This window comes from Papio anubis, chromosome X, assembly GCF_008728515.1.
Source record: "Papio anubis isolate 15944 chromosome X, Panubis1.0, whole genome shotgun sequence".
Taxonomy (NCBI): Eukaryota; Metazoa; Chordata; class Mammalia; order Primates; family Cercopithecidae; genus Papio; species Papio anubis.
Window position 1 is genome coordinate 38,109,071 of NC_044996.1, and position 8,512 is coordinate 38,117,582.

The 8,512-nt window shown below is 43.5% G+C and overlaps 2 pseudogenes; one reads left to right on the forward strand and one right to left on the reverse strand.

The window, feature by feature from the left end:
• The first annotated feature begins 279 nt into the window (after nt 1-279).
• LOC116272219 lies at nt 280-371 on the forward strand (annotated as a pseudogene).
• Nucleotides 372-4,431: 4,060 nt separating this feature from the next.
• Nucleotides 4,432-5,761, reverse strand: LOC101020223 (annotated as a pseudogene).
• Between the last annotated feature and the right edge of the window lie 2,751 nt (nt 5,762-8,512).

Here is an 8,512-nt window from a genome sequence, read left to right on the forward strand (position 1 = left end):
GTAATAGTAGTTCACTCTTGTCCTTTGCATCATCATGACAGCTATTGAGGTAAAAAATAGCCCGTTGACACAGACGTTACAAATACAAACTTAGAATTGAACAGACCCAAGGAGGAACCCAGTTCCACCTCTTGATTTGGGCACGATTTTAGGCCGGTTTCTTACTCATTCCATGCATAGGTTATTTCCTTTGTAAAATGGGCATAACACTTAGGTCACAGAGGAGAGGTCAGAACTAGCAAATCTCACTCACAAATTAAGCACTCAAACATGCTTCTTGTGCTCACTTCAGCAGTACATATACTAAAATTGGAAAGATACAGAGAAGATACATGGATAACATGCAAATTTGTGAAGTGTTCTATATTTTTCATGTTTATGGTTTGGAAGAATCAATATTGTTAAAATTTTCATACTACCCAAAGCAATCTACAGATTAGATGCAATCCCTATTAAAATACTAATGACATTCATCACAGAAATAGAAAAAACAATTATAAAATTTATGTGGAACTACAGAAGACCCACAATAACCAAAGTTATCCTAAGCAAGAAGAACAAAGTTGGAGGAATCACATTAGCTGACTTCAAATTATACTACAGAGCTACAATAATCAAAACAGCATAGTACCAGCACAAAAACAGACACATAGACCAGTGGAACAGAATAGAGAACTCAGAAACAAATTCACACACCTAGAGTGAACTCATTTTTGACAAAGTGCCAAGAACATATGCTGGGGAAAGACAGTCTCTTCAATTAATGGTGCTGGGAAAACTGGATGTCCATATGCAGAAGAATGAAATTAGACCCCTATGTCTCACCATATACAAAAATCAAATAAAAATGAATTAAAGACTTAAATCTAACACCTCTAACTATGAAACTACTACAAGAAAACATATGGAAAAAACTCTCCAGGACATTGGTCTGGGCAGAGATTTCTTGAGCAATACCCCACAAGCACAGTCAATCGAAGCAAACATGGACAAATGGAATCACATCAAGTTAGAAAGCTTGTGCACAGCAAAGGATACAATCAAAGTGAAGAGACAATCCATAGGATGAGAGAAATATTTGCAAACTACCCCTCTGACAAGCAATTAATCACCAGAATATGTAAGGAGCTCAGACAACTCTATAGGAAAAAATATCATAATATGATCAAGAAATGGGCAAAAGATTCGAATAGACATTTCTCAAAAGAAGACATACAAATGACAACAGCATTTAAAAGATGCTCAACATCACTGATCATCAGAGAAATGCAAATTAAAACTACAATGAGATATCATCCCATCCAGTTAAAATGGCTTCTGTCCCAAAGACAGACAATAATGAATGCTGGTGCGGATATGGAGAAAAGGTGGGAATGTAAATTAGTACACTCTTGGTGGGAATATAAATTAGTACAACCACTATGGAGAACAGCTTGGAGGTTCCTCAAAATATAAAAATTGAGCTACCATAAGATCCAGCAACCCCTCTGCTGGGTAAATAACCAAAAGGAGGAAAATCAGTAGATATCTGTACTCTTATATTTGTTGCAGCACTGTTCACAATAGCTAAGATTTGGAGGGAAGCTAAGTGTTCATCAGCAGATGAAGGGATAAAGAAAATGTGGTACATACAAACAACAGAGTACTATGCAGCCATAAAAAAAAAAAAAAATGAGATCCACTCATTTGCAACAACATGGATAGAACCAGAGATCATGTTAAGTGAAATAATTGAGGCCCTGAAAGACTAATATCACATGTTCTTACTTATTTGGGGATCTAAAAATAAAATCAATTGAATTAATGGACATGGAGAGTAGAAGGATGATTACCAGAGGCTGGGAAGGATAGTGGGGGGTTTGTGGCAGAGGTGAGGATGGTTAATGGATACAAAAAAAAAAAAAAAGAAAGAATGAATAAGACCTACTATTTGATAGCACAATAGAGTGACTATCGCCAATAATAACTTAATTGTAGCCAGGCACAGTGGCTCACGCCTGTAATCCCAGCACTTTGGGAGGCCAAGGCAGGCAGATCACCTGAGGTCCAGAGTTTGAGACCAGCCTGGCCAACATGGTGAAACCCCGTCTCTACTAAAATTACAAAAATTAGCCAGGTGTGGTGGTATGTGCCTGTAATCCAAGCTACTTGGGAGGCTGAGGCAGGAGAATCACTTGAAACTGGGAGGTGGATGTGGCGGTGAGCCAAGATCACGCCACTGCACTCCAGCTTTGGAGATAGAGTGAGACTCCGTCTCAAAAAAATAAATAAATAAAAATAACTAATTGTAAATTTTTAAATAACTTATAGAGTATAATTGGATTGTATATAACTCAAAGGATAAATTCTTGAAGGAATGGATACCCTGTTATCCATGATGTGCTTATTTCACATTACATTCCTATATCAAATCATCTCATGTAACCCATAAATATATACACCTACAATGTATATAAAAGTTATGTACCCATAACTTTTTTTCTTTTGAGATGGAGTTTTGCTCTTGTTGCTCAGGCTGGAGTGCAATGGCATGAGCTCCGCTCATGGCAACCTCCACCTCCTGGGTTCAAGTGATTCTCCTGCCTCAGCCTCCCAAGTAGCTTGGATTACAGGCATGCACCACCACACCTGGCTAATTTTGTATTTTTAGTAGAGATGGGGTTTCTCCATGTTAGCCAGGTTGATCTCGATCTCCTGACCTCGTGATCCACCCGCCTTGGCCTCCCAAAGTACTGGGATTACAGGCGTGAGCCACTGCACCTGACCTACTTTCTTTTTTGAGACGGAGTCTCACTGTGTTGTCCAAGTTGGAGTGCAGTGGTATGATCTCAACTCACTGCAGCCTCTGCCTCTTGCATTCAAGTGATTCTCCTGCCTCAGCCTCCTGAGTAGCTGGAACTACAGGCACCCTCCACCATGCCCGACTAATTTTTATATTTTTAATAGAGACATGGTTTCGCCACGTTGGCCAGGATGGCCTCAAACTCCCGAGCTCAAGTGTCCCACACACCTTGGTCTCCCAAAGTGCTGGGATTATAGGCATGAGCCACTATGCCCAGCTTTAGCTTTGGGTTTTTCCCAGATGCCCTTTATGAGGATGAGGAAGTTATCTCTATTCCTGGTTTATTGAATATTTTTATATGAAGGGGTGTTAGATTTTCTCAATTTTTTTTTTCTGCAACTATTGGGATAATCGTGATTTTTGTGGTTTTTCTAGATATAGTGTATTATATAATTTCATTTTTGGATGTTAAAAGAACATTGTATTCCTGGGATAGATCACACTTGGTTATATTGTATAATTATTTTTACATGCTACTGTAGTCAACTTTCTAGTATTTTGTTGATAGTTTGTGCATCCACATTAATAGGAAATATTGGTTTGTAGTTTTCTTTTTATTTTTTCTTTTCCTTTTTTTTTCTTTTTTTTGGACAGTGTCTTGCTCTGTTGCCCAGGCTGAAGTGCAGTGGTGTTATCATAGCTCACTCCAGCCTCAACCTCCTGGACTCAAGTGATCCTTCTGTCAGACTCTCAAGTAGGCGGACTACACGTGCGTGCCACCACACCTGGCTAGTTTTTGTTTATTTTTTGTAGAGACGAAGTCTGGCTGTATTGCCCAGGCTGGTGCTATCTTTTAAAAACCGCACTGAAATATGTTTGTTCCTGTATCACGTTGGCAAAGGTTAAAAAGGTTTTTTTCACCGGGTGCAGTGGCTCACGTCTGTAATCCCAGCACTTTGGGAGGCCAAGCCGGGCAGATTACCTGATGTCAGGAGTTCGAGACCAGCCTGTCCAACATGGTGAAACCCCATCTCTACTAAAAATATGAAAATTAGCCAGGCGTGGTGGTGGGCGCCTGTAATCCCAGCTACTTGGGAGGCTGAGGCAGGAGAACTGCTTGAACCTGGGAGACGGAGGTTGCAGTGAGCCAAGATTGTGCCATTGAACTGGGCGACAAGAGTGAGACTTCATCTCAAAATAAAATAAAATAAAATAAAATAAAATAAAATAGGCCAGGTGCAGTGGCTCACGCCTGTAATCCTAGCACTTTGGGAGGCCGAGGCAGGCAGATCACGAGGTCAGGAGATCGAGACCACCTGGCTAACACGGTGAAACCCCATCTCTAGTAAAAAATACAAAAAATTAGCTGGGTGTGGCAGTGGGTGCCTGTAGTCCCAGCTACTCAGGAGGCTGAGGCAGGAGAATTGCTTGAACCCGGGAGGCAGAGGTTGCAGTGAGCCGAGATCATGCCATTGCACTCTGGCCTGGGAGACAGAGCGAGACTCCGTCTCAAAAAAATAAAATAAAATAAAAATAAAAATAAATAAATAAATAAAACAATAACAACCCAAAAAAAGTTTTTTTTTTTCAATGTTCAGTTTTCTTTAATGACCTCCATCTCCCTGAAGGGCAGGTTCAGGCAGCTAGGTGATTGCAAGAGATGTTCATTTGAAGATCTTGCCCTGATTGAAGGCTTTGTGCACATGCTGGAAGGCTGTCTCCCAGGAAAAGTACTCTCAAACCAGTGTCTGGGTCTCCTCGCTGCCAGGATCCAGTTTCTGCCATGTGTATGACTCGTAGTCCACCTGCCAATCTGGACTCAGTGGAAAGGCAAGCTCCTGGCCTCGGAAGACCCAGATTCCAGAAATGGAGCTGCTTATTGTTGGTTCCAAAGAGGATGACACTGGCAATGGTATTCTTACTCAACTTGTCCAGTCACTGGAACATTCCAGTGATGAGATTGCAGCTCATGAAGGTCTGAGTGAGTTCTTCAGGGAAGTGATACTCTGAGTACCACAGGGACCAGCCGTCCTTATCACAGTGCTCCCAGAAATATGACAGTGCCACAGAGAATGTATCCTCATTGGAGAACTTGAGCTTCAATTCATCCAACATCAAGGTACTCTTGGGCAGGTGAGCAAAGAGGTCCTTGGCCTTGGGCTCAGCGGCCAGCGCCTGCTCACATTCATCCATCTCCTCCTCAGGAGTAGGGGCAGCCACCTTTTTCTCCTCCCGCTCAGCCTGGAGCTTCTGCTTCTCTTCCTGTGACCCCTTCTCTTTCCGTGGTGTGTCCTTTTTAGGGTGGCTCTCTACAAACTTCTTAGCATCAAACTGGGCCATCTTCTCACATAGTTTCGCTTTCCCCAAGACAGTGCAGAGCTGAGGCTGGTTAATGCAGGTGAGGAACAGCGGTTGGTATTGGGAAAGGCCTGGCAGAAAGAAGGTTCTAGGATCTGCTTATAGAGCCACAACAGGGTGCAGACAACTGTGATGTCAGCCAATGTCCTCCAGAAAAGTCCTTGTCTTCAAGTGAGCATCCAACAGCCCCAGAATTCGCCTCACTTCCTCCTTTGCATTCTCAGTGGCCTGTTTGTTGTGCTGCATGATGCTCAAGGTGGGGAACACCCAGGTACTGGTTGGGGACACTATATCGCTATCAGCAAAGCTCACTCACTGCGCCACCTGAGCTGCTGCCTCTGGAGTACTTCCCTGCAGCTCCTCATTGCTCACATAGTAGGCAATGGTATTGCTCTCAAACACACAGAATTTATCGTCATCCTCAAATGCTGGAATCTTGCCGGCAGGAAATTTGCGGAGAAATTCAGGGGTGAGGTTGGTTTGGCCAAAGTGGAAATGGTGTGGTGTGGAGAGCACACGGACCTGAGCCCCACTATACTGAGCAGCGATGAGGGCCTTGAAGGTCCTTCAGTTTTCAGGATATGTGCACAGGGTCCCAGCCGCCATGGTGATTCCACAAAGAAAGGCTTTTTTGTTTGTTTGTTTTTTAAGATAGAGTCTCACTCTCTCACCCAAGCTGGAGTGCAGTGGTGTGATCTCGGCTCACTGTAACCTCTGCCTTTCAGGTTCAAGCAATTCTCCTGTCTCAGCCCCCCCGAGTACCTGGGATTACAGGCGTGCACCACAACGCCCAGCTTTTTTTTTTTTTGTATTTTTAGTAGAGACGGGGTTTCACCATGTTGCCCAGGCTGGTCTTGAACTCCTGAGCTCAAGCAATCTGCTCACCTCAGCCTTCCAAAGTGCTGGAATTACAGGTGTGAGTCACCATGTTAGACCTGTAGTTCCCTTATTTGTGATATTTTACCTGGTTTTGATAAGAGGGTTATACTGGCCTGATAGAATGGCTCACAAAACTCAGGAAAACACTTTACTTACATTTACTCATTTATTAGAAAGCATTTTACAAAGGATACTGATGAACAGCCAGATGGAAAAGATGCACAGGTGAGGTATGTGAAAAGGGGTGTGGAGCTTCCGTGCCTTATCCTGGCACCCTCCAGGAACCTAGATGTGTTAGGCTATCTGGAAATGCTCCCAAACTTCGTCCTTTTAGGCTTTTATAGAAGCTTCATTTCATAGGCATGATTGACGAAATCACCAGCCATTGGTTATCAAGTCAACCTTTAACCCCTGTTAACTCCCTGGAGTTTGGGAAGTGGGGCTCAAAGTCCCAACCCTCTAATCATGCTTGGTCTTTCCAGTGACCAGCTCCCATTCTGCAGCTACCTACAGGCTGCCACCAGTCATCTCATTAGCATACAAAAGACATTCTTATCACTCTGGAGATTTGAAGAGTTTTAGGTGCCTTTTAGGAAACCAGGACTTGAAGACTAATTTATTATTATTATTTATTTATTTATTTATTTTGAGATGCAGTCTTGCTCTGTTGCCCAGGCTGGAGTGCAGCAGCGTGATCTCGGCTCACTGCAACCTCTGCCTCCCGGGTTCAAGTGATTCTCCTGGCTCGGCCTCCTGAGTAGCTGGGACTACAGGTGCCCGCCACCATGCCCGGCTAATTTTGCATATTTTTAGCAGAGACGGGGTTTCACTGTGTTAGCCAGGATGGTCTTGATCTCCTGACTTCATGATCTGCCTACCTCGGCCTCCCAAAGTGCTGGGATTATAGGCATGAGCCACCATGCCTGGCGAAGACTAAATATTTATATTTCACAATATAATACCCTTTTGCTATTGCCCCCTACTGCCACCCTCAACAGCCCTAGACAACCATTAATTTCCTTGTGTCTCTACAGATTTGCCTATTCTGGATTTTTTTTTTTTTTTTTGAGAGGGAGTCTTGCTCTGTCACCCAAGCTGGAGTGCCATTGCACGATCTCAGCTCACTGCAAGCTCTGCCTGCTGGGTTCAAGGGATTCTCCAGCCTCAGCCTCCCATGTAGCTGGCCACCATGTCTGGCTAATTTTTGCATTTTTAGTAGAGACGAGGTTTCACCATGTTGCCCAGTCTGGTCTCAAACTCCAGGGCTCAAAGTGATCCGCCCACCTTGGCCTCCCAAAGTGCTGGGATTACAGGCATAAGCCATCACGCCCAGCCAGGATCTTTTTTTTTGCAGACAGGGTCTCACTCTGTCACCTAGGCTGGAGTGTAGTGACATCATCTCAGCTCACTGCAACCTCCACCACCGCTGGGGCTCTAGCGATCCTCACCTAGACTTCCCGAGTACCTGAGAATACAGATGCATGCCCTGGCTAATTTTCTTTATTTTTTGTACAGACAGAGTCTCCCTATGTTGCCAAGGCTGGACTCGAACACCTGGGCTCAAGTGATCCTCCCGCCTCAGCTTCCCAAACTGCTGAGATTATAGGCATGAGCCACCAAGCCCGGCTTGGACATTTTTTTGTAGATGGAATAATACAATAAGTACCACAATTTCTTTATCCCTTCACCTTTTGCTAGACACTAGGGATGCACTCAGTGCTTACCTATGAAGCTGTTATGATTATGTATATTTTTTTGCACGGACGTATGATTTCATTTCTCCTTAGGTACCTACCTAGGAATGAAATTGGTGGGTCATGGAATTTTTAGGTTTAACTGTGTCAAGATCTGCCAGATTTATGTGCAAGGTGGTTGTAACACTTTACATTCAGGAGAAGGGGGAAGAGGAGAGAGAGAAAAAAAAGTCATGTTCTTACCAGCAGTGTATGAGAGTTCCCATTTCTCTAATGCTCACCAAAAATTTGTATTCTTTTTTTTTTTTTTTTTGAGATGGAGTCTCACTCGTGTCGCTCAGGCTGGAGTGCAGTGACGTGATCTCGGCTCACTGCAACCTCTGCCTCCTGGATTCAAGCGATTCTCCTGCCTCAGCCTCCCAAGTAGCTGGGACTTACAGGTGCCCACCACCACGCCAGGCTAATTTTTGTATTTTTAGTAGAGACGGGGTTTCACCATGTTGGCCAGGCTGGTCTTGAACTCCTGAACTCAAGTGATCCACCTGCCTCAGCCTCTCAAAATGCTAGGATTACAGGCGTGAGCCAGTGCTCCCAGCCTGATTTTAATTATAATCATCCCAGTGGATTTGAAGTGGTATCTCTTTTTGATTTTGATTTACATTTCCCTGATGGCTAATAATGGTGAGTATATTTCCAAGTGCTTATTGGCCATTTGTATATCTTCTTTGGAGAATGTCCATTCAAAGGTCTTACCCATTTTTAAATCTAGTTATTTGTTTATTGAGTTGCAATTGTTCAT